The sequence below is a fragment of the Aythya ferina genome (assembly GCF_964211825.1).
Source record: "Aythya ferina genome assembly, chromosome: 10".
NCBI lineage: Eukaryota > Metazoa > Chordata > Aves > Anseriformes > Anatidae > Aythya > Aythya ferina.
Genome location: NC_140306.1, coordinates 2095336 through 2122524, shown reverse-complemented (window position 1 = coordinate 2122524; position 27189 = coordinate 2095336). Strand labels below are relative to the sequence as shown.

At 44.2% G+C, this 27189-nt stretch overlaps 1 long non-coding RNA gene across 1 annotated transcript; it reads right to left on the bottom strand.

Annotated features, from left to right (window-relative positions):
- LOC311441901 lies at nucleotides 1-27189 on the bottom strand. Its single transcript, XR_014696324.1, has 12 exons — nucleotides 19639-27189; nucleotides 16361-16433; nucleotides 16241-16274; nucleotides 13270-13450; nucleotides 7239-7376; nucleotides 6137-6191; nucleotides 5792-6009; nucleotides 4361-4490; nucleotides 3606-3688; nucleotides 2938-3062; nucleotides 1825-1967; nucleotides 1-1090 (listed from the first exon to the last, which is right to left on the bottom strand). It is a non-coding gene; the product is annotated as an uncharacterized lncRNA (long non-coding RNA).

The window sequence follows — 27189 nt, the reverse complement described above, 5'->3', positions numbered from 1 at the left end:
GGGCCAGGTCGGGCAGGTGCCTGGTGCCCGATCCATGGAGCACGGCAGCCAGGCGAGCACAGAGGGTCAGCACGGTGCTTCCAGCCTGCTACACTCACCGCCCACCAAATGAGGCACATTCCCTGCCATTAATTGCAAACCCAGGGCAGGCTCTAGGCTGTCAGCTTCACAAGTACTGGGGTGTCAACTTTGCCATCCCAAAGCTGCCACATCATCAGAGCCGTCCATTTCAATATATAAATGTACTCGACCAGAACACAGAGAATGGAGCAAGGCACTTCCAAAAGCAAAAAATCAGTGATGGGCAGGAAGACTACTCCAGAAATAAGTGTGGTTGAACAACGCTTGTGAAGTTAGGGTAGCAGGTGACCAGTTCATCATGAACAGCTAGTGCTTACTTCAGTTGGCATTCTAGAAAGAACAGGGCAAATTTATGACTCTTTTTTAATATTTGTTGCCTAGGTCAGGCTAGCGTGACAAATGAGCAGCTCTGAATATGCAAGAGGCTTTCAGACAAAGAGCCTATTAGCCAAACATGCCTATTACTATGCGTAGCAGCAAATTCTCTTGCCAGTGAACTCTCGCCAAGTAACAATCTAGTTGGCATGTGTGCAAAACCCATATTCAACACAAGTGACAGACAGCATGGGATATAAAGAAAATGTGACTATAAACAGAAATTCGGTTCAATAAAGAGAATAGAAAGTGAGAAAAAAAAAAACATTTTAGGTAATGCTAGCTGGAAGGGTATACCAAGTCAAGAGGACCCCATGTCCTTTAGGACTGTTGGCTCTGCATAAATCTGGAGCTTCCAGACAGCTTAGAGATGCGTGTACCCGTCTGAGAAAAGGGGCCAAGACCTGTCCCTGTGTGACTGCTACTTTACAAATAGAGCTGTAAATCAGCGCAGCCGATGGGCAGCTTTTCCAGTTGCTGGTGTAAATTAGAGATGGGCCCTAAAGGCAGATCCTGAGCTGCTCCAGAGACTCCTTCTGTGGCTGTGGGGAACTGGACTCTACAGAGACCTTCAGAACTGTCCATGGGAAGATGAGCAGAGAACAGCTCCAGTTCCTCCATGCTGATTCCTGAGCTTGAAAAAAAAAAAAAAAATTAAAAAAAAATTCTTGGGGCTTCTTTAACCTGCACTGCAGACCACTGTGGTTCTCACAGCTCCTGGCCCTCCCTGAAACATCTCTGTAGCTTCAGAGAGAGGTTACACAGACCTGATGTGTCCGCAGGTGGTGTAAGCTTCCAAAGCATTTATCAGAGCTCAGGGTCTGATCTTCCCTTTCCTTTTTTTTTTTTTTCTTTTTTTTTTTTTTCCCATTAAAGTTGTTTGGGTTGCCTTTGCTTTAGCTAGTGTAGTTGAGGACAATTCAATTGAATCCTACATTTATTTTTCTTTCTCCATTGTTCTTATTGGATCTGGCTGCACCCATCTTAGCAAAAAGATGGCTGTAAATATAGTTCCAGACAGTACTGCTGAAGAAGATCTGTCTGAACTGAAGTTTCCATGGAGCTCACTTCAGCAATCCCTGACAGTGCAAGTGGTGACAGCTTTATACCTGTATATATTAACCAAGGGACACGATCAAATTGTTCCCATATATTATGTAAAACAACGTAAGTGGTTTATATACATTTAGATAGAGGCAACTAATTAATAAATTGACTTCAGTTTAAAATACAGAGTGCTAAGTATAAGCTAAAAGTGCCATCGCTCATGCACCATCTAATTGGAGCATGCTACTTCCATTATCAATGCAGAAAACTCACTCCGGACTGAAGAAGATTCAGAGAAGTTAATATGGTGACATCACTTACGTTAATATTGTCCTTTATCTTGGGGAAAACAGCCTCAGTTCTGTTTGAGGTTTTGCTGGCTTCGCATGGCGGCAGTTTATCTCGAGGCGTGTAGCCCCAGCAGAGTATGGAGCTGGAAACGTACACCCAGGCCACAGCTAACACTGACAAGGGAGTGAAAGAGACACAGCACAGGCTTTGAAACCAAGCCTTTTCTGAGCTTTTTTCTTGACAATATAGTGAATTCTAGCAGAGACTGAGTACCCTTTCTTTGCAGATTGCTTCCACAGGTTTTCTCCATCACTTGGGCAGAAAGCTAGATTGTTAGCTTCGCTCCCTGATTTTTTTTTTTAGTACTGCTACTGAGTATTGCATCTCTCCGATCCAGGGGTAGTTGTACAGCAAAGACAGAAGAAAAGGTTTACACTTTGTAAGCTGCAGTGTAATAGACATAAAAGCCAAACTCTGCTGAATTTCTGCCTGAGGTAGCAGAGGAATGGGTACTCCAGAGATGCTCTCATGCTTTTGCAGCTCTCACAGTTCCATTGCCCTTGACCCTCAAATAGGTGAGGGCAGCCTGGATCCTCTGGGTAATGGCATGTCGGGCAATATAGCGAGACTAGCTGTACTTTCTACCTGCCTCAGCGTGCTCTTTGCTATCTCCTGGTGCGATGCTTCAGAACAGTCACACTGAAAGAAATCTCAGAAAACCTTTAAACTGCTTTTCAGCCACTTTGAAGAACACGGGAGACATGAAAGAGATGGAAATCACAGAACCTGGCCTGACAACTCATTCTGGGCACCCCAGCTCCACTGAGCTCACACAAGTCTACAGTCAATGCTACTTCATGTCAGACACCAGCTGCAGCTGTGTAGATTGAGGACAACCCCAGCCCTGCTCTCGCTGCTACCCAGCATGGGGACCCGTGGCTTGTCCTCCTGGAGCGCAGCCACAGCCTCAGAGAGGCGCTTTCATTCCCCTTCTGCCCCACATTTAACATCCATCCTGCTGCCACTTTTGTCTCCGTTGGAAGGTTAAAAGAAAAAAGATCCAACTGCCAACTGTATGGATAAGGAAGCCTCTCTCATGTTCAAAACTACTTACAGAGCAGCACTTTGCCTTTGCTAGCATACCCGTCACACTGAGAGGGTTCTGCTCCCTGCGAGAGGCTCCGAGTGGAGCACGGAGCTACCAGCGGCGAAGGGCTTCAGAGAAAGTGCCAGTGAACGCCTCTGCCGGGAACGAGAGGAAAATGTACCTGCTGGAAAATGGAAATTCTTACTCATCGCAAGATGCTGTAGGCATTTGATTACCACCGGTTTCAAAGGACTGGCTGAACATTCAGCTGGCACCCAATTAGCTCTCAGCCGTAACCTCAGAAGAGTTTTAATGTATTTGTGTACTGAGTGCAGGCTGCGTGTGCCAGTGGAGGTTCAGAGGTCCGGATGAGTGGGTGGGTGGATATGCACTGCCCCAGGTAGGAAGTGGCAATGCTCATTAAAAGGGTTTCTCCACTGAATAGATTTCACACGCAAAATAATAAACCAATTCTTCAAAACACATAGCTTGTATCGACCCTATGATTTGTTTAATGCCTAAAATATTAGATAAAGCAGGGAGATTATGGAAGGAGACGTTCTAAAAATATACACACTGATACATAAAAATGCAGTAATCGTATTTTAAGCTGTTACCTAATTGCAGGGAATTACTGCACTACAGAAAAAAAAAAAAAAAAAAAAAAAAGGAAAAAAAAAAAAACAGCAATTCATTCCTCAGAGTTATCACACCAAATTTTCACCTTGTTTAAGGGCAGATGTACAGAGAATCCAAAAGGAAACAGATGTTTTCAAACCATCACAGCTCGTTTATAGGGATAATTACCTGCAAACAGTAAGGTTATTAACATTATTAGTTGAATATCATGATTTATCAAGCATGAAAAATTCATTGAAGTAGAAGTTCTACTACAGAAGTCCCACTTAGGATTAATTTCCTTCAATGGCTGAGTGGATTTTTCAGCAATGCATCATAGTTTGTTGGCCATTCACAAACTCTTCCACAACGAACTGACCTTTATTAGCGACCTGACATTAGCAGTGGCAAACAAGAATAGCAAGATATACATATATACATATACTGATATACAGATATACTCCAGTCCAAATTTCCAGGTAAATACCTGTTTTTCCCATTGCATTTCATTCATTCTTTTTCATGTAAATTGAATATTGTAGGCTCTTACAGATCTTAAGTAGGCACTGTCTATATAAGTATCATAAAGCTGGGCATGCCTTTTTTATATGATAACCAATGCTTTTTAAATAATATATTTTGTACATGTCATTTTTTACTAGCATAAAGTTGAACAAAATAGAATGGAGGCCAATTCATTTTGTCTTTGCCTAAACTTCAGAAAATTCAGTCAGTCAATTAATTTTTACTACAAATGCAGACACATAAAGAACTTGCCAATGGTCTGAAAGATTGTGGTGGGCTAGAAAATTGTATTTATTCTCTCATTTAAAATTTCCTATGTTTTTCTTAAAATCTTACCATCCATGCCATGTTATGGAAAATAAATCTAAAAAAAAAAAAGCAATACTCCTAAAGCAGCACTGGATTCATTTTCCAAACTGGGACATATGTAATTCCTTTGTTCTTCTGGAAAGCATCCCTACAGCACCTGTAACGTAAGGAAGCGAGATGGGGAGCAGAGCATTAAGCTAAATGGCCTTTTGGAAACACGGAGGGAAAGCTGTACAAATGATGTATGGTGGAAGGTCAGCTAAATGCAAAATTCCCCGTGTTTTCTTTATAATATTTTGCTTTTTCTCCTGGATAAGTAGGGTCTGAAATAAAAAAGAGGCCTGACTATAAATGTTTTCACTGACTGGATCATTAGGGTCCGGTAATGAAATGGGAGAAGACTAGTCCTTTTGTAAAACACAAAATGGAATAATTCTCTTTTAATGTCCTATTTATTAGGAGTTGAAGGAGGCGCAGTTACAAACCAAGAAGCCCCATTTCCCCTGAGTGCAGGGATCACATCTAATTGCATTCAGCCCAGAGCAGCCACGACAGCGAGAGGAGCAAGAATCGATACCGCAGTGGAGATGCTTTCCCCATCACACTTCAGCGAGCTTTACCGTTCATCAGACAAAGGTACTTTCTGCATAATTAGTCTGCGGACACAACAGGGTTTTGACGCTGGCAGCCAGGAACACAGGTTTAGAAAGTTGATGATAATTCATAGGTTTCCATGCAGGGAAGTCTCCAAGTGCTGCAGCCCAATTTACTTCATATCAAGCACTTCATGCTTCGTGCTACAACTGATGGATTTCTTGCTCTTTCAAACCACTTTATTTTGGGGGGTAGGTTTGCGACAGCTCCCAATATAATTCCTAAAATCAGTGGATTCAGGGATATTTTAAAGGAGCAGCTCCTTCAATGATGGTTATCAAGGAACCTTTTTCCAGCTGCCTTAGATCTAGCCAGAAAGGGACAAACTGGACGCTGTATGAACAGCATTGCTTATCTTGAGGCATCTGGGGGCTAATTTCCCAAGAGAAATCTCTCCTGGTGACCGCTGCAGGAGTCTGGGTCCCCAGGTCCCTCAGAACATACAAAGGGGTTGGAAACAAGATGAAAATTGTAGCTCAATATTATTTGAATCTAGCCTAAATTGCAGTTCTGCATCCCACAATCAGTTAAATGTGTGCACTTGTCAGTTAGTGGCGCTCGCTTGGCAGCCAAGCAGTCCCTGTGGTCGGGTAACTCCTGCATCTCACTGAAAACAAGAGCTTGCAGAAGTCACAGACCTGCTGCTAGTTATCCCTGACACGTATTGTCTGTAACATATTTAGAACAAACACTGCAGATCTCACAGCCACTCTTGACTAGATTAGATGGCAATGTTTATGATTTTGTTAATTACAAAAGAGCTAAGTGATGCCATTCAACAGAGACATTAATTTAAATTTTGACCGTGCTTTGATGCAGTCGTGTTCTTCAGAGCTGCGAGGCCAGCCTTCTTTTGCAACTGCAGCTTTGTCCTGTGCACCAGCAATAACCTAGGGAAGGCATCCTTGTCAGGTCTGCAGATGGCAATGGGTTGGGAACAACCGAGGAAATGAGAAGCTCAAAGACAAGGTCCTGGGTGTGCGACAATTAACACTGTATCCACAGGACTCTTACACAAATTCCTGCTTGAGAAATACAGAACAAAGCCAGCAGATGATTAGTGGGAAACAAAAGCAAGGACACTCAAGAACAGTGTGGTTGGAAAAGATCTGAAATGTTGTCGTATGACTGGCTGTATCCCTGAGTTACCTCAGTGAGGAAGACAGAGTCTGAAGACTGCACACAGGACGGCTGTCTCGTCTTTCTGAAACAGAACCAAAGGAAAGAATACATGTCACTGATAAAACAATTATTAAATAATTGCGTGCAAATAGGCTTAGGACTGAATTATATCAATTAAATTTAATTATCATCTGTGTAACGCTTTCCAGGCATAAAATAGCATTTAACTATAAAGAATTCTTGGAATTAATCCTATTTAACATTTTCTTAAAACCATCTTTGCAGCATTAGCAAACTGCTAAACATGAATGCCTCCATAGCCAAATCAGGTGGTACTCCGAAGTTTTAGGGTGACTGGCAGTTCTTCTGTATGGAAGAGTAAAATTTTACCTGAAACCAAGTTCCTCTTGAAGCTGGCAGTAATAAATAAATCAATATTGATCACGTTTTAAAAATAACCACTTTCTTGGTATTGCTATTGATTCTAGCAGGGCTGACTAAAGAAAGGATATACAGGATATACATAAGTAGAGCAACAAAAGAAGAGTTGGATATTAATGTCATCTTTTATCTTCGCAGGCTCTAATATGGCTAGAAGGTATTGATTACCTTAAAAGCCCCTAATAACTAGAGAACTATTGACTTAATATTTTCTCTAATCCTCCATGAAATTTTACAGTAAGTCCTGATGTATTTGCTGTTAAGGGTTTTAGGGCTGAACTATATCATGTACTTATTTGAAGTGTCAGCTGTAAGGCTTACACTGCAGTTGATGGGAACTATGTTAAAGGTGAGTAATAACTCCAAAGATTTAAGTATGGTTGTAAGGACTTTGGAAATAGATACATCTTCTAACGCATATTATTCTATAACTTTTTGCCTTTTAAGTAATCGGTATAATTAATGTAATATAAATTTATTTTTATTCAGTGGAAGCGTTGGTCCTGTTAATCACTTAACTATAGCTGTCCTGAAAATTGCCCCTACAGTGCCAGGCTCCCAGCCCCTCGTGCACACTGCAGCAGCACCAGGGGCAGCTTCGTCCTGGCTGGTGCAGCACCTCGACTGCCTTCATGCTGCTGCCACGGTCCCAAAACCACCCAGGCCCTTCTCCCTCCATAAACCTCACCTGGGTCCAAGTTGCTGATGCAGAGAGAAAAGCTTGGCAGTTCCCTTAAGCCCACTTCTGTACTTTCCAAGTGTATTTACGGAAATGCTTTCATGAGCCTGCTGCCCAACACCAGCACTGCAGAAACATCTCTTTGCTCTTTCAAAACAGATAAAAGATTGGTAGATTAAGAAAGCGCTAGTTGAAAAACACTATAGAAAGAGAAGTGCAATTACAGAGCTCATTCAAACTCGCATCCTTTACAGCACTTGAACAGCACAAAGGAGCCTCGGTAGGTTAACTCACATTTTCAAAGGACCTTTACGTTGTGAAGGTGATACATAGCGAGATCCAGCAAAGAAGAATAGATTTTTCCCCCCCTTTCTTCCAATAAAACTAAGGGCTTCTCTTGATCCCATGAGTTACATCTAATCCTTATTGATTGGTTTTGGCTCGAACCTCTAATCACTTATTTATGGAAATATCTCTATTATAAAAGCCGCCTCATTAAAACAAATGGGACGGTGGGGGCAGGTTACTCATGTGCTTTTTGGCAGGAGCGGGGGCCCAGCTTCTCAGAGCCATTTAAGCATTAAACTCCTTCTTAAGTGCTGCATCCCTGTGGGTTTCATCAGTCCCCTGGGCTGGTTCAGCACCTCTGGGGCTTGCTCCTTGCCGCAGTGGTGGGGTCAGAGCAGGCAGAGGCCGGGAGCACAGCGCTGGGAGCACAGCACCAGGGGCAGCAGGGCCTGAGCCATGCCCTTAGCCGAGCACTCAGAGCACAGCACCTAATTATTTTAATGACTGGAAATGAACTGTGAATTTCTTAAGAGTGAAACGTTTTCAGTCAATCTACCCACATTAATAACAGACCGTTAGAGACTGCTTATATCTTTAATACCATGAAGTGCAGCTGCTACGTTTCCCTGCTTAATATTAGGCCAAGTGTTAAAGTATCAAGCTTCATATTCTTCTGATGAAATAAATGAAAAAGACAAAAAGGAAAACTCCCACAGCACCCTGCACCTGAGCCCTGTTGGCTGCACTGCCATCTCTCATCTGTGCATCCCAGGGGTGAGGCGGCCGGGAAGGAGCCAGGACCAGCCCCGGGAGCCCCAGCACTGCAGGATGCACCGCTGCAAAGGGGCCAGCTGGGGGTCCGGCCCAATTATTGCACTGCGGTTCTTCCTGCTCTAATTGTGCTGCTCGTTGCTGATTTGCTTTTTCTTTCTATATCCAAGAAAATGCATGGGACGTAATCAGGAGCATGAGACACTACAGCCAGCATTTGCCAGTTTAGAGAGTGTGAGTAGCTCCATCAGAGGCAGAAGTTGAAGCAGGTTTAACAGACAATTTTCAGACAGTTCCGAGCATTCATGCAGAGAGAAATCACCTAAAATCATGATTCATTTTTTAAAATGCTGCCCGAGCTTGAGTCCCTTCAAAATGAAAATGTCATTACTAATTCAGGTAAGTTTTCATGCAGTCACAAATGCTGCGAGTTCAGCACACACAAGCAGGTGACAGCAGCTCATCCTGTGCCTGGGCTGCTCCCTAGAACACCTCACCATGCAGCCCAGGGGGGAGACCCTCCCCAGCCTCCCCACAGTGCCAGGAAAGCCACCCATAAAACAAACCCACGAGCTGTGCCTTCCTCTTGTGGGAGCATCAAAAGCGTATCAGATTGCAAATGGAGCAGAGATTAAACATAGCTTTTAATGGATCTGCAAACACTTGCATTTGAGAAAAACAACAGAGCATAAACTCATTTACCACTAAATAAACTCCCTGCTTTTTCCTACACCGCCTGCTTGCGTTCAGCTGCAGCACTCACTGCCTCTGTAAACGTCTTCCCCCGGTTTAGGCAGTACCAAGTTGCTTATTTTGTGACCACACACACATTTTTGCTCTCAGGCATAGAATGGACCACAGGGTGTTTCAGATAGTGTTCAGACTAAGTCTCCTGAACGTGGGCAGTGACACCCAGGGCAGTCCTCCACCTCCAAACCAGGGGCCACACAGCACGCGTTGGACAGCATCAGCAATTCACAAAGAACTAATGGGATCGAGTTTTTTCTTTTCTGTTACACCAACAAAGTTATGCACTCACTTCTCTCGTTTTTTTCAATACTGAATAATGCAGCATCTCAGCTATGCTACTGAAATACAATCATTTAGCTTACATCACTGCAGTATCTGTTATTACTTCTGCTTAGCTTGGATGACTTTGCAGGTACCCAGTTGGCCCTGGAGCAGCATAAGTCTCCCAGCCCACCTCTGCCTTCTGCTTCAGCTGCCCAGATCCCCTAAACTGGCTCTTGGCTGGAAATAACCACAGCTCACCATCCCTGCTACCCTCTCCACACCCTCAGGGCTGCCAGGCATTGACCTGCCCCCTGTGGGGTCCTCGCTTGGACAGCCAAAAACCCATAATGTTGCCTGAGGAGGGCACTGCCTCCAGCCCTGCCCAACACCCTCACGGCACGGCTTCTTCAGAGCCCATAAACCACAGAACCAGGATGAATTTCCCTCCAGCAATTTTCCTTTTGCCCATTACCACATGTACAAATGTAACATAACTGCGCATTTCTTTGCGGCTCCGAAAGAAAGAATTGTGTAGATGTTTATTAAACAACAGAGTTGGATGGAATTAGCCACATTATGTTGTCTGGAATATGAAAGTTAATTGGAAGACACGATGATTTACTAAAGTTTGAAATACCGAATGGCTTTTTGAGTAAGTTAACGACAACCAGAATCAGAATATAACCGCGGAAAATGGAAATTTTATTTTAATTCCTACCACAATACTTTTGTAAACGAGCCTGCTCTCGCCTCATTGTGTGAGGTTTATCACAGCTCAGTTTCCTGTACGTACTTAAATGTTATCCGAGGGTATGTTAAATACGGCAACCAGCTCACATCCATCACAGGGCACTGGAAGAGCGATTTCATTTTCCTAACTAAAGCGCCAGAGGCAAGCGGGCCTGGCAGCTGTGGGGAGCTCCTGGGCAGAGCACGATGAAGAGCAGCAGCCAGACAGTAGGGAGGAGGAGGAGGAGAAGGAGGAGGAGGAGGAGGAAAGGCTAGTGGGGAAGGCACGTGCCTCATTTTCAGTACCCAAGTTGTGCTTCCAACAGTGGAATGTAATGAAAAAATATAAAAAAAAAAAAAAAAAAAAAAAGGAAAGAAGATAACTGAGCCATGTGCCTGTGCACTAACTGCCCTGTCCCTGCTCACAGTGCATTACCGCTGGGCTGGATTCAAGGCGGAGGTGCTACACTGACCGTGTCATGCCCCAAAGGATTTTCAAACACCTCATGAATTCTGTCCCAGCTCCTTTCTAGGGCACAGAACTAAATTCTCTTGATTTTTTTTTTTTTCAACCAGAATTTTGGCAAAGACATTTTTCTTATTGGGAGATGATCAAACTCCCGCACCACACCACACCAGGAAACATAATCCTGTTTCCTCAGCAACTTTCCATTCTCCTCCTCTCCCATGAAGGATCTGCCCTCCTCATCCTCTTCTTCCTCCTCCTCATTCTCCTCCTCCATGACAGTGGCCAGAGGCCCTGAGAGAAGAGCACCCATCTCCTTCAGGCCTCCTCCCCACCTCAGTGTTCACACCTCGCTCGGTGTGACCAGGGATCTCCACCACGGGCCTGAAGGAGCCCTTGCTGGCAGCCAGAGCCTCCCCCAAGAGCAGGTGGGCACTGACGTGAGGGACACAAATCCCATTTGCATGCATTGGGGACCAGATCCTCTCAGCATTTTGTTAGAATCCTTTCTTCCTCCTTCATTTCTCTTTACGCCTCTCTCCCACTGGTCTCTTTATCCTTGCGCTCAGTGGGCTGTTTATTGTTGATGTAAACATCCCCCACTGCTGTCTCTTACTCCCTTCCAGCCCTCCTGAAACATTTGGCTTCTCCTGTCCTTCCTAGCATAACACAGCCCAGCCCAGCACCGCACTGCAGGCCTTTTGGTTTAACACTCCTTATTCTTCTTCAGTTGCTCTTCCAAAAACAAAAAGTGCTGCGTTTCAACACCAGCGACTAAGACAAACCAGCCTCACAGCTTCAGTGTTTGGCTCCTCCAGCACACATGGAGCTCCCACAGAGCTCTGCCAAGGGACATCTGAGTTTACTACAGATTTAAAGATCACGCCTTTCCAGAAGCATCAGCTCCTACACAACTGGAAATCAAAACTATTAACATCTTTAGGATTATTTTTTCTTCGGCCAATACCAAACCTCTGTTCCAAGGGAATTATTTTTCTGTACAAATTCCTGAGATGTTGCTATCTGCATGTTCTTCTGTAAGGACAGAGGAAAAAAAATAAATTATGCAATGCTATAGGCTTAAAATAAGTGGAAAAGAGAAAAAAAATGCCATATCTGAAACATTTGCAAGTGAAAACATATCACTCAACGTAAATTCTTCTGGAACTGACAACAGAGAAAAGTTGTCAAGCGTTGGTCCAAATTTTTCCTTACATTTGGTACTTTTCACAGCCACCTCCGTGCCTCCCCCAAATTCCACGGGCCCGTGGCAGGGAGAGGTGAGGTGGGGGGACTGCTGCGGGCTGCTCGGGGCCTCCCAGTGAAGGGACAATTGCTCTTGGATCGAAGCATGTCACATTCCCACTGGTCACAAAGAAAATCTGTAATTTAAAGAAGAGTGATCTGGGGTAATAAGGTTTTGCAGGGAAGATAATCCGGGTAGAGATGCCTGAGAAACTGAGGAGGGCCTTCAAGCAGCCGGGGAAGACCTCCAAGCAAAGCGTGGTTGTTGGCACAGAGTCCTGGGGCTCCTGGGAGGATTTAGGTTCCCACAGCTCCTGGCAGGGCAGAGATGCTGCTCAGGTACCAGCTGTGGAAGGGGATTTGTGACTGGCACGACGTGAACTTGCTGTGTGTGGGTTGACTAGCTTCCCGCATGAATGTATTGACCTAGTTTTCTGGCAAATCCTGGAGTTATACCCATGAAAAAACATTGTACTAACTTTTCAGAACACATACCGGAGAAAGGAAATGGTGTTACATATATCAAACAGGTCCTTTTTCACTTACAACTATTTCATTCGGTTTAGCAGTACATAGGAAATGAAATGCAATAAGGCTGCTACAGGCTCATCCATACTCTCCTTATTAATTCCCCAGTGCCTCCCATCAGCGCATCACTTAAGGTAAGAATACATCTCCCTGTGCCTCCTAACCCATGGCTATTTTCAGAAATACTGAGCGAGGCACTAGGGTTCAGCAGGACACTTTGTCAGCAAATTGATTGGGATTTGCATGGAAGGGCAGTTTGCACACACCCTGTCCCTCACAGCACGCACAAGTGTTAACCACGAAGTGAATTCCCTTGCAATTTATAGCCCTGCTTTTTCCAATTTGCTCCGCTAACTCATTCAGCTTCTGGCAGGTCTCAATTCCAGCCACGGGATTGTTCAGCACAAAACAAAATGACACTGTCGCCCTAATCGATTCGAACTCGTGCTAACCTGCGAGTTACGTGCACGTCTCCTGGATGGTTTTTGTGCTGTGAATGCTCCCTGGGTGCTGCTCAGCGCCAGCCCGGAGGCAGCAGCAGCAGCACGAGCTGTCCCCACCATTGCTCTGTGGCACAAACACAATCCGGGACGTGATTTTCCCTCCTCTTACACAGCTCCATGGCACGACATGTAAGGTGAGGTTGGCCAGGACATCACATTCCTCTGGCCGGCCATTCTGCTTCCTAGCATTTAAACCCATACTGCCATCTATTTTGGGTGGAGAATTTACAGAAACCGAAAAAATCTATAACAAGAATAAGTTAAAATAAATTGCTCACAGACTTGGAAACAGAACTATGATGCCTGGCAGCTGCAATGGAGCAAAGGGCTTCCTTCTCCCATGGTCCTGGGTCCATGGCTGGCATGGGGAAAGACACTGGAAAAGGAGGAAGGGGAGCTGCAGAGCAGCTCAGAGGCTGTTTGTGTCTGTGCACCACCACCACAAGAGAAATACAGACAATATCTGGGCTTCTGTTAAATAGCACTGATTTCTCACCGATGTGGGTAAAGGAAAAGGCAGGTTCATGTGCAGTGCTGCCCATCAGTACTGCAGCATGGGCCCAAGAAGACGAAGAAATGCCTGTAACATTTTCTCCTAGTGTCTTGCACCTTGCTGCACACCTTGGTGGAAGTGATGCCATCTCCTGTGAAAACACGTAGGAAGCTGCTTCCTAGTTCTGCAAAGTAACAAAAAAAAAAAAAAAAAAAAAAGAAAAAAGAAAAAAGAAAAAAAAAAAACATCTTAGAGATTATTCAGTTCAGAGAGACTGTTCCAGCCAGAAAGTAATCCTTAATGTCACGTTCCACCACGGGCAGAGTAAGGGTTATGCCTTGGCCACTACACAGCAAACATCAAAAGCATGAAACCACGAGACAAGACTAACCAATATAGGTTAGTGATGCGCTGCCCTCCTCTGAAGCCCCTTGTCATCTCTGAGGAAATCCTGGCACACTCTCACCTAAAGTTTCCACTGATTAGGTTAACCAGCATCTCAGAAATAACACTTAGATGTTTTATGTCCTTAAACAGTCATACACTGATTAAAAAACAGTACCTCCATGATGGGAGCAGGCATTTTAACTACATTTTTAGAGTCAACACATCTAAATATTTGAAGATCGCTGCCAATCTTTACCTTTAAGCAGCATAGCACCGCACAGGGAGGGTCAGACTCCTTCTTTAAATATTTACAAGAAATCCACTGTGTTCTTGCTTGGAGACTGCAAGGCAATCTAAAAGCTCAGAGAAATACCACAGCCCTCTGCCTGCCTTTCCTGACTGCAGGATCCAAATGGGTTTTCTCTACATTCAACTTTGATCAGCTTTCCTCTGCCTCTTCTGTGCTGCATCTGAATATTTGGGCTTTCTGTCATTAGGATAGGGCCAGGACAGAGCTGATATCAGGGCTGGGTTTCCCAGTCCCCAGATTTTGGCCCTTCTGAGTGCAGATGAGCACCAGGAGATGCTCAGCCAACCTTTTTAATTTTTAATTATTAATATTTTTTTTAATTTGAGATACAGAAATGCAAAGAGATTAAGAGCAGGCAGCACGTGACAATGCAGAGAAATGGCTGTCTCGGTGCAATTAGCACCTAAAATGCAGGTGCATTTTGGCTGCACAACCCAGGAGCATCGCCCCCATGCTGGTTAGGTGCTGGGCTATAAATCCCTGTCTTGCCTAACAGCTGCGGCCAGAGCTGCGATGGGCAGCCCAGCTCTGTCAATTAGGGGCACGGAAATTCATCCTCCTAACTAGCTTCATTAGGAAAACAGGTTATTACATGTAGGATCAACTCACGTGAGCATAAACAAAAATCTCTTTCTTAAGCGTCATTTGGACAGATGGTTTTTCCACGTCTGTGGAAAAAGGGTTCATTTTTCAGCACGAGGAGGTGGGCTAATCGCCTCCTAATTAACACCAGCTCTCAGCATGGGGCTGGCTGCAGAGCACAGTCTTTGAGGGGAAGGTATTGGATGTATCCAACTTTCTTACACAAATTTCAGACATAAAAAAGAAATCGCAAAACCACTATTGTTTTGGCTAACCTCAGGAACATTTGTATTGAAGAAAATCCTACAACTGGGGGTCTTGATTCCTCCCCATTTTAAACCATCTCCCAAGAAAAACCCGAATAAAGGCTACACAGGAGCTCAGAGTCTATTTTCTTACGAGGTGAACCACATATACCCGAAGAATAAAGTGACAATTTCTTCATGTTTCTGAGTTATGGATTGGAAAAATAGTCTCAGCAACATTGATCAATGGGAACTTCAAAGAGGAATGTGGACCATCTATTACATTTTCTCCCAATTACTGTCCTGCTGAGAATTGCATTTTATGTGCCTTCCAGGCTTCAAAAAAGGGAGAGGGATGAAAAAAAAAAAAAAGCTCATGAGAGAGTTTTACCTTTTTATTGAACCTAGACACTGGAGAGCTAGTTAGGTAAATTCTGAGTTGCTGTTGCAGATGTGACCAGCCTGATGGTGTCTACAGAAGCGTGAGATTTTGTATTATTTTTTTTTCAATTTGTAGCCAAAGCATGTAAAGGAGAAAGGCAAAAGGCATTAAAATATATTTTAGAGTTGATCCAGCCCCAAAACAGTGTTTTAGTGGCTAAATATTTGAAAAACTTATTTCAAGGTGACTTTGTAGCTTTTTTTCCAATCCACGTAGGTTTTACAGTCCTTTAAAGTCTATGAGTGCATTTTTAGCTAGCTATAAAATAAAAACACTGTTTTGAAAACAAAAGTCAGAAACATCTCTTGAAGTTGTCATTTTTTGTGATCATTTTCTTTTCTTTTTGTTTATAACTTTGACAAATTGTGCCTAAATTCACTAATCATTTCCACTAAGCCGAAAATGATTTATCTTATTTTGTTATTAGGTGAATTTTAGCTCTTTATTTTGTTATTTCAGTTCTTGGGACCTGGTTTTGGAGGGGAAAGGAGAACTGATTGCTTTCCTCTTCTTTTCTACAGGAAACTACAGATAAACGTGATGCCATCACTGCTTGCTGCCTCAGGTGAATTGCCTCTCCCTCCACAGGCTAAACCAAAGGTTTTGTTAAAGTGGAGAAGCCAGGAAAACATGGGAAAGCACAAGAAATAGCAGCAATGCCTCCTGAGCAGATGGTACTTTTCCACGGTGTTTTTCAGGGGTGGTTGTTTGTGTGTGTGGTTATCCCTGACCAGGTGCAATAAATGTATAGGTCTCGTCACCTCCGTCTGGCTCACCCACCCACTGAACCAGGTAGAAACTTATGGGGCTTCTTTCAGAGCGGCTGTCGGGAAGGGGCGATGAGATTTGTGGGAAGGTGAGCGCTGCTTTCCAGGCAATGACATTATCTGTGGCCTTAAAGTAAAGCAAGCACTCGGCTGGATCGGGGCCAGAGTGCTCAGCCTTGTGCAGGTACCGATAAGAACAACATAAATTGTCATTCAGGAATAAAAACAGGCAGGTGCTTACTTTTTCATAGCGCATCCAGGCGATTGGGCTCTCTCTGGAAGAGATGTAATTCTCCGTGAATGCACCACCTTACACATAATGCGCCATTTCTCAGCCTCTTGTGTTCTGCTAAGCACAAACCTTCGAGCAAAGCTGGATGTGCCATGGAAGTCTGATCATGCATCTTCGTAGAGAAGGAAAGAGCCAATTCCTTCTGGCAGCAACAGAAAGGAGAGACAAATGACAGAAAGCTCAGATCAGTCGTTGGAAATGACTTCTCTGTGCTGAAATAAATGCTTCCAGAGCAGAGGCAGCAACACCTTAAGTATTTGTAGGAGTGAAACTATAACTTCAACTCTAGCTGGTCAATGGTTTTGATTCAAAATCATTTAATTTAAAGGAGGGCTGTTTTGTTCTGGTGGAAGGCTGTGGCTGATGAGCTTTGCCAGTATAAATGCAGCATCCTTTCCTTGCAGTGATGTATTCCCACAGAAAAAGTCAAAGCAGTGAGTATGCACACCTCACATAATAGAATGAATATTAGCATTATTAATTTTTAAAATAAATATTTCATTTAACAGATCAAGTTAGATGCAAAAATATAGCTGCTTCGTTAACATCTAGATATTAATTTAATGAAAATAATGGCATACATGTAGGTTTACATTAAGTTTTGCACACACAGCAGCTGACAGGGTATAGCATGCCTGCTTGGACCAAACATATTTGGAATACAGATTTAATGCTTTGGGCCATTTAAGTGAAGGCAGTCACGTTAACACAGCTATAGAAAGCTGTGATTTATACTCACTGTGACATTAATGACAATTTCACTCAACAATTGCATCTGCTTTGGATGGCCGCCAACGTGGAGAGCAGCTTTGTATCCGGAGGTTAACAGGTTGACTTGTGGAAATCACAAAAAAATAGAGGTTCCTATTTCATTCTGTAGCAGGGAGGTTATTTGGGGGGGGGTTGACGTGACAGACTCCCGAGTGCTACCAGCTGGGGCTGCCGTGTCAGCGCTTCCAAGAGGCGATGCTGGATGAGGTCCTGCCAGCCCCCGAGACAGCAGCCTGCCAGGAGAGCTTCCCAGAGCTGCTTTCACCCACTCAGCCATTCCCCAGCCCTGAGGAAAGGGGCGTTATTCTCCAAAAGGCCATTATTTGGACAAATCAGGAGTGGCAATGCAGGGAGCCTCGCGGTGCCACAGCAGAACCAGAGGGACAGGCAGCTCAGCAAGCGGTCGCTGCGAAGGCAGGGGACCAAGCCGGTCAAAAGACAAAGTGCTCAGCTGCATCTGTGCTGTGGATCTGCCCCAGGAAGAGAAAGCTGACTTGGCCACTTGCTTATTTACACTCTAGCCTTCCTAGCCCTCTTTGATATTTAAATCTCACAAAGCATTTTTCCGCGCTAAAACGCTCTTCATACCAAAAACGCTGATGGAGCAGCCCGGAGGTAATTGCACTCCAGCAGGTCTGGAGCAGCCTCTGCTCACAGCCGGTCCTGAGCCGCTGCCAGCAGAAGGAGGGCACAGCCTGCTGGACCCGGCCCCACTGCTTCTGCAGGAGCTCTGAGGGTGGCTGTGATGTCCATGCTGTCTGTGCTGGCAGCACCTGAAGCTTGGTGTTTGGTGTCCCTTCAGCACACCAGGCCTGATTCCAACTTCAGCCCTAAGAAGAGAAACCCGAAGCAACCCCTCGGTGGTGTTTGGGATCCAGCAGGCATCCTTGCCGACCCTGCACCGAGGCTGAGTGCTCCTGGTGGTACCGTGGGGGTCCGTGCCTGCCTCGCAGTGCCCCTCCGAAGCGGGATGCTCTTCACCAGAGTCCTCCCACGGTGGGCTCCTGGCCGTGCTCTTCACGTGCAATAAGCTTCCTAAAGAGCTTTAGCTTTCTGACACCTCTCCTCAGCTTGACAGCTGAAACTGCATCAAACGGGGTTAAGTGGTTGTTTGGGGGGCGATCAGTCTGCAAGAATCATTGCCCAGAGAGCTCTTACCAAGAAAACCAAACACTCCTGATACTTTCATCTTGGCGCTGCTAACACTCTGGCTATGACAAAGGGCTGAAAGGAACCTGGCTTCCTCGTCACCGTGGGCATCCCCCGTGGCTGCCTCCACATAATGAGGCTGCCGGGGCTTTGTGATGCACGGCAGCTTCTCCTTCCTTGGGTATGCAACCCAGACAGCATGAGTTTACAGAAGCTGCATTTTTACCTGTCAATTGCCATAATAGGTCCCAAGTCTGGGCACTTTTACTAGACTGTCAGGGAAATAAATGCTTATGTAGCACGCTGGATTTATCACTGGAGCAAATCGGATATTTGGGAAAAAATAGTAATGGAAGGGATCTACAGCCATAGTGATTTAACAGATCCCTCTACCACAGCACATGGGAAAGCCCATCTTGTGGGTGGTCTCTCGGGCTCCACTTGCCCAAGAAATAACACACCGAGGAGCGCAGCTGGAGGAGCAGGCAAGGTGGAGAGCCTGGCTCATCGCACTGCTCTGGGCATGGAGGCGAAAAGGCTCGAGGAGAGCTGCCCTCACACCTAGATGCTGATCGCAGCTTTCAAGGTCAAACCGGGCAACTGCTGAGAGAGGAATTTCGAAGTTCGTGATGCAGATGATCAGCAGGATTGAGTTTTTGGTAACCTTAAGCTGCCCCTTATTAAGGAGACACAGTTGCAGAGCAAAGAGTACAGATTTCCCAGATCCCAGGCTAATGCCTTGCAGTCATCTCATTGGCTTTGGTCTTTAATCATTCCAGAGGCACAACTCCCACCCATGTCAGCACAGGTTTTGCGTTCTTGCAAAATCATCATCTTTTCACAGCAAAATCCCACACTCAGCTTCAGTGGGAACTGGGTGGCCAAACGGCAGCAAAAAATCCCAGCCGAGTCTCCTTTCTGAACCAACTTAAAATTAAAAATGCAATAAATAGCTTGCAGCAGAGATCTAAGAAAACGCTGTATGACTGCATGGCAGCAAATGTGCTTGCTTTTGAGACATTTATGTCTTTGTGCAAGTACATACTTATATTGAATAGACCTTAAAAAATGCAAGATTCACTTATGGACTGAGCACAAAGACTTCCCACGTGCCCATGATATGATCCTCCATGCACACACAAGGCTCTTGAATTGAGGTGACAAACACCGAGGAGGAAATGCTCACGTTCATGTGTCTTTCGTGGAGCTTACTTTAAAACATCTGTTCAAGCGCACCAGTGTGGGAGGCCTGGCTTTGCACAAGCAGAAGCCGCAGAGCATAGTGCCAGCCGTGCCGGGGTCTCTGCAGGACCTGCCCGTGTGCTCCTGCACAAGATGGGGTTATCCAAGGTACTGCTGCTCCACTGCCTTTGGCCAGCTCCAAGGAAAGAAAATGAGAATCTCTTTAATTAAGGAAATCAAGTTACCTTGCACGGGCTGGTTTTCGCCGCAGATAAGAAGCGGCTCTCACAGGTCAGTTGATTTATGGGATCCTCAGGGCAACGTGCTCATGTGTCCACAGCCCAAATCTCCTTTTTATGTAATACCCAAAGTCTGACCTGCAATGACTTCAGGGTTTTCCTGCCAGTGCTTTCCAGGATGCAAGGAAGTCCCATCAGAGCTGGGAGGCTGCTCAGGTGCTTTTGGTCCCCTGGAAGCTGTGAAGGCACGGCTGCTCTCCCAGCCCCCTGCGAGGCCACCCCGGGGCAGGTTTGGTGCCGTGGGACGCAGCAGGATTGGGGCAACACATGGGCAAGCCCACAAAACTGGCAGCTCCCCAGGAAAGCAGAGAAGTTTTTCACATCTACATTTTCCTCCTTGCTAAGATATAACATTATTTCTTGGAAAACATCTTTTAGTCCATGAATCATTCCTGTGGGTAGAAAAAAATATATATTTTTTTTCAAAAACAAATCAGAAAGCCTCCCAAAAATGCATGAGGTTATCAAATTTCTGAGGGAGTGAAAAGCTCTAAAATTTAATTTAGGATTCAGTTTTCCTTCTGTGGTTTCTCAGCTCTGCTAGGAGCTGTAGGTATTTGAGTTTGCAACACAGATATTTTTAAATTTATTGTCAGTATGACAATGATTATGTAGCCCATTGAGATCGAGTGGGGTGATTTAGTGTTTTGGAGGCATTTGTCATGTTTGATGAATGCATCTGGTGATTCAGGGCAATGAAAATGTGAGATTTCCAGCCGGCGAGAGATAAAGGATGACGATTGATACATAGGGCTATGACAGCGGCTGTATAAGGTTACAAAAATTTTATTTGTTTCTCATTTGGATTTTCAGAGGAAGATGGGAAGGAAGATATGCCTTAGCTGGCTCTTTGAGGTGGAGCTGGATGGGCTGTGCAGACATTCCTAACGCTTTGACCACACTTAATTGGGAACAAAGCAATATTTACCCGTCGGGTTCCTGATCTCTAGTCTGTCATCACTTACCTGATCTTAGATTGTGAGCTTTTGGGGAGAAATTCATTTTGCAGCCTGCTTGAGCAACAGGCACCAAGCGCAGCATAGTCCTGAGCCATGAGGGCTGCCGGTGGGACATGCAGAAATACAAACACAAAAGTACAAAGCAAAAAAAAAACATCAGTGAAAAACACCAGTGCTGCAATAAGCATCGGGAAGGACCAGAAAGAAAGATGTCTTTTCTTATGGGTTTCTATCAGGCATTTGTTCTGCACTAACTTACATCGAATCGGAAGGAAATACCCTGGGTGAATGGCAACCTGCATGGATTTGAAAATTACTTTTCAAAAAATCTACTTCATGGATTTGAAAATGACCTTTATATTCATTTTGCGGATCTGTGGGCAGGCAGAGGAGGCTGCAGTGGGAAGCAGAGGATAAGGAGGGTGAGGAAGGCAGGCTGCAGCCCAGCAGAACCAGTGCCCACAGAGACCCCACATTCCTTCAGCCAGCAGCATTTCCTAATGAAGCTGTGCTCCGTGGCAGTGGTACAAATGAGGATAAAGGCAATAACCTTTTCTAGTATTAGAAACAGACAAGTTACTCACTTCTTATACATCTTTTTTGGGGTGAAAAGAGATTTTTTCCTGCTGTCTTACAGCCCTTGGATCTGACAGCTGCCTAAAGCTAGAGGATCTGCTTTCAGAAGAAACCCACACCTGAAATGTTGAATACACGAGAGATGCCATGTTGTATTTTTCAGAAATTGAATTGTAGAAACTCCCACACTCTTACCACACGTCAGCTTAGATCACTGCACTGCACCTGCCCAAATTCCCCCTCAGAGCTTCCATAGCGTGTTATTATTCATCGCTGCCTGCTCTAAACTGGTGCCTCACAGAGCTCCGTGCTTTTCGCACGAGGAAGCTGACTTCAGTGGTGAATGGATGAGATTTCAGCTTGACAAATTTGTAAATCCTTTAGGGATCCCATCAAACGCAAAGTGCTGTGTGAATACAGGCTGTCAGCCCATTCAATCTGACGAGCCACGGTGCTGCTCGTTGGGTAGAGCTGGTGGCTGAACACCAGGCTTTTAACGTGGCCATCAGCATCGTGGGCTCCAGCATCTTCCTAGCCCGAACCGCAGCCTGGTGGCACATTCCCATTCAGAGGTCGCTGAACTTTCTATTACAATGGGATGTATTTGCCATGCCAAAATAGGAGATTTATGTGCAGCCATGCATTTTATTGAAAGCTTGTCTGGTATTATATGTCCAAGCAAGTCCATTTGTTTTCCAGCTGATGCACTTATGGTGAGATTTGATGTCCATGTATAAGCTCCACTGAGAAATAATGCCCACTGAAACCTGTCCCTATTGCATAACCCCTTCTGATTTAAGATCCTCATGACATCGATCACTGATGCTGTCTTTAAAAACTAATAAAGCCGACTCGTCAAAATGAGTTCTTGAAAAGCAATCCTAAAAACTTTGGGTTTTCTCCTTCACTATTATTATTTCCTGTGACTGCTGGGTTATTAAATAATACGCATACATTGATTCATAAACTATTGGGTCTTAAATTATTGACTAACTTAATGTCAGTCTCCAAGTCTACCCCATTTAAAATTCCTCTTCATTTCAGTATCTTGTCCTGAAAAGCACTGAGGGCTCTTCTTACCTCGCAGAGCTGTGGCTCCCAGGGGACACCACAGAAACCCACCTACCTTCTGCTCCCAAATCCTAGTGGACAGGCTCCTCGCGAGCACTTTCCAAGCAGCTGCCTGGCTACCTATTTCGTTTACATACGAGCTGCCAGAGCCTTGAACTGAGGGTTTCCATAGCTGAAGGAGAAATATTTACTGCAGTTAAATAAGGAGTGAAAGCACAACGCAAATAAATGTCAGGCTAGATGCTGCTTAAGGCGAAAAGGAAGGAAATTGAGGATCCTATTGCTTCAAACCAGATAAAAAGTAATGCTAATGTCATTAATGATATTCCTGGGTAAACTCAGGTTTGCCAAAGCTAGTCCATCATTGTGAAATATTTTGTCTCTACTTTCAGACAGAAGTACTCCATGTTAACTAATGCCTCCTTTAGCTTATGTTATTTAGGGTTTCCAAAGAAAATAATTTCCATTCATATTCCATAAAAGCAAACTCATGTTCTGCTGCTATTAGCTGAGCTTTAACTTTATCCAAAGCTCAGGTCTCACTTAAGAAAACCAGTTTTAGATGTACTAGAGCATCAATCCATATCAATCTATATTGTAGTACTTATGATGAATAAATTGATTTTCTCATTGCTCTATGCTGCCTAAAATTATTCGATTATGTATTTAGCTGCTAATGGAAACTCATTAGTAGATTTTCATTTCATGCTTGCTTGCACCTGCAATCCATTTCTTCTTGTCCAAAGGACCATTTCATTTAGGTTGCATGCAATAAATTGTCTTGCATATAAACTGATAAGCATCAGCCAAAATTCAGTATACGTGGTCTGAAATAGCTCAGGGCCATCATTTTTACAACAGCATCATTAAAGCAACAGATCTCCAGTGATTCATTGCCATTTTTTACTGTGCATATTGATGGTATAACTTACCTCTTAGTTCACTGTTTAATTTTGTTATCTTTGCAGTGACAGTCCCTCACTCCTCTTCCCCCTCACTCTTCCCTGGAGTCCTCCCAGAGCCCCACAAGGCTCCTGTCCATCTTTTTTAACCTGAAGATAGGACACGCAGGGAAGTACCCACCTGACCTAACCTTGGGCACTGAGTTTGGATGCAGGAATTTGAATTTTTGCTATCCTCATTAAAACGTCAGTAGTTCTGAGCTTAGCCTAGCAATGGCAGAGCAGTGGGGCTGGGCGAGATATTTAAGCCACAGACACATTTTCCTGCAAGAGAAGGAAAACATCACTAGTCCCACAGGGGCCCAGATTCAAAGAAAAAGGACACCAGAATTGTCATTGTAATGCCATCATAATCATCATCACAGTAAAGGTCTCTGTCGTTCAATAAAACCAATAAAACATACGCTCAATAGGCACTTGTCTTATTTGGAGGAATACACTGTCATTTGTTTCTGAACACCATCCTGTCCTAACCAAGCTGAATCCAGCTACTGTGCTGGATTCACAGTAGCGAAACCCAAAGAACAACATCCTGGTTAATGAAGCAGAATCTGATCATAAGAACTGTCACATTTTATTTTATATATAAATAAAATATTTTTTTATTTTATACATTATATATATTATTTTATTTATTATATAAAATATAAGAGCTGATTCTGTTAGTATTGTGTGCTAATATAGCCCCTGCACAGAAAAAAATACAATTGCTGCAAAACTATCTATCTTATTAATGTGCTTAACTTGCTGAGGGTCAGACTGCATTCCCCCCAAAATAACGGAGAACAGACATAGATTTTGACTGTATTTCTTAAGTGTCCGTGATCAATAAAAATCTATTTTTCAATTGAACAGAAGATGCTGTTTGTATGTGTGTTGCCTGCAGGCCAAAATAGTTTTGAGTGAAACTGGATTCCGGAATATAAAGTTGTGTTGTTTTTGCTCTGGCTCTTAAATGAGCCTTACCAGCATGCAACTGCAATCCTTGTGAACTCTGCAGATTAAATTTCCTTGCTGTAATGACCACTAGGAATTAGTGAAATGTTAATCTTCCCACCTGCTGCGTATGATTATACATGAGTCTAATCAACCTGATTACGAAAGAAAGCAATTTCTGCTTTTATGGGTATTTTTTGTTGTCTGCTTTTTGTTGTTGTTCATGAGGAACTGTAAAATTCTTACCCATATTTTAAAGGGAAAATAATAATTAAATTAATATATCTAAAAGGGAGCAATGGAGGCTGCCCATAATTGCTTTACAACAGATACAGTAATTGATGCTCTGAGGATTTATTTCAAAGCACAGAAGTCGAATTAGAAACCTAGCTTTATCTGGATTTGCGTTGCTTTGATGAAGTCACTGTGTCTCTGTGTCTTGATTCTTAGCTAAACAGCTTTTAATGAGAATGCTAATAATTATAAAAACTAAATTGTTTTAGGAATCCAAGAGTATAGAACACAAATTTTGCTTTTCCCTTAAAGATACAACCTCAGCTGTGGCACCTTTCTGCTGTGAGCCCTGAAACATGCTGCATGGGGCAGGAGGGACTGAGTTATCCAAGACAGTTATTTGATGCATTGAAGGCAGATTAGAAAGACAATCTAAAAAGCTTACTTGTACATCTTGTGCAAAATACTTGCTTGAACTCACATGTATTGACTCAAAAAAAAAACCACCACCAAAACCAATAAAGTAAAAAAAAATATTATTGTACCCTTCTGAACAGGTATTGCACTGCAGTTACTTTTTTTTTTTTTTTCCTGAAATCTGAAATCCAGGAAAATCCAAGTTAGAGTACAGAAAGATGTGAACACCAGAATGTAGAGAAAGCCCCAGCAGGCTGTTGTACTGCTCCAGCCATCCCCCAAACCCACTGCTATCTTCTCAGCAGCACCAAGACCCCAAGCCTCAGCTTCACCCCTAGTACCACCACAGTCATCCCCGTGCTTGCATACAGCGTGGACACATCAAATAATCCCTGGATTGGAAACCAGAATGCCAAATCATCTGATTCCATATATTATAGCTAGTTATCTGAAATCATTCAGAACCTGATGAGCCTCATTCCACAGGCAAGCTTAGTATACCCGGAGAAATATGATGCCAATTATGAAACCAGTGTTTCTCAGCACTTTGCATGCAAAGAGCAGGAGATAATCGGGGGTCTCCATGGTGACAGCGTTAAGGTAGCTGGGTTACCTGAATGATAATTTCCATCCCTTCGTCTGATCTTCACGGGTTTTTCACTTTTCATCTTTGACTCTGAATTTGTTAGGTTTCTAATGGGAAGGAATTGACAAATATCCTCGTATACCTTAGAGGAAAAGCAAATGTTCTGTCATAGATAATCCTCCAAGTTAATTCACCTTAACAATTTTTGCAGGGCGAGCTGCTCGTGGTAGTAGGGAATTTGCCTTCTACACACATCCAGCCAGCTCTAAATTGGACCAGGGACAGAGTAGACAGCACTTTGCTAAAGCAGATCTCCAAAAACTCATAAAGGAAAGCTCCTTCCCCCAAACCAGGGCTTGGGCTGCCCCACTCCTCCAAGCACAGAGGTCCACTGGAGAGCCCCTGGATAACCTCTCGTCCTCTTTATCTCTGCCTAGTGCTCCCACGGCGGCATGAAAAGCATGCCAGGAAATTAATGTATGTTCAGGCCAGGGCTATCATAATTTGTAACGCCCTTACCCGATTCACATCGCATTTTGGAGAAAAATTCCACTGAGATCTCCAAGTAATCCATCACCCCGAGGCAGCGCTGCCTCCCCCTGATTTCAGCAGGCAGTGCCCCGCAGGGCGACAACGCAGGTCGGTGGCTCCTGGGCTGGAGGTGGCTGCTGCCTCTCTCCTCGTGCTCTTCAGCCCGCTTATTAGGAAAGCTGAGCATTTTACACTTGGGCTCATTAAAATCTTCAATACCTTAAATAATGCTGCTCCCTGCCCCAGGGTTTAACAGGACAGGGCCTCCTTATAACGTTATTTTCCATCCCTGAGCTGGATGCTGTGGTGAGAAACGCGCTGCCCGGCCACGTGCTGCTGTTTGCAGGGAGCAGAGAACAAAAGCGAATGCCAATTGCTGTGCAATCACCCAATTAACTTCTGTATTTTTGGTTTTAATCTAGTTCTGCTCCTTGCAGAAATAAATACAATAGATCATTAACGCTGATGTTCCTAATGCTGTGCAGTCACCTTCCCCGCCTCTCCTTGAAGTGCTGTGTTATTTAACACCTGGTAGGAGATTTAAAAGCATCTTCATCTGACTTCAAAAATTAGGGCTAAGTTTAGCTTCTGTAGGTAACAATTTCTGCTTAAACTTTAATAAAGAAGTATGTTTAGAATCTCAGGGGCACACTCTCTGCTCATTTGAAACAAATGAGGATTATATAAGGAGGAACACGAGCTACAAATAGGTTTCATAAAATTAATTGGCTCTAAGCTGCAGCTGAGCAGAGCTGAGCCAGCCCAAGTGACAAGTGGCCGCAGCGTGCCCGCTCCTCCTGGGCAGCTCCGAGGGGCTGCTCCGAGGGCAGGGAGGTCCAGCCTCGATGCTGAGGCACTCCTGTGGGCTCTGGCTCTCAGGGCTCAGAATCCCTGCACATCCTGCAGGGCCTGGGGCCCTGTATGGCTTCATACCCGGACTGCATGTTCTTGGAGTATTTCCATCTATGGGCTCCAACATTTTTAAGTTCTGCCTCACCAGAATACCAAGGGTGCTGCAAAGCCAGGAGCAGCACGCAGAGGTTTTGCATCCTGCAGAATCCTTCCATACCACTTCTAATGAATACAGAAATTGCAGCACGCACTTAAACATGCAGATGAATGTTTAAGCCCACCTGCTTCTCCACCCCAAAATACTCTAACCCTGACGTGGGGACGGGAGCAGAGGCTCTGCAGCCTCTCTTTGTGGGGCAAACTGCAGCTCTGT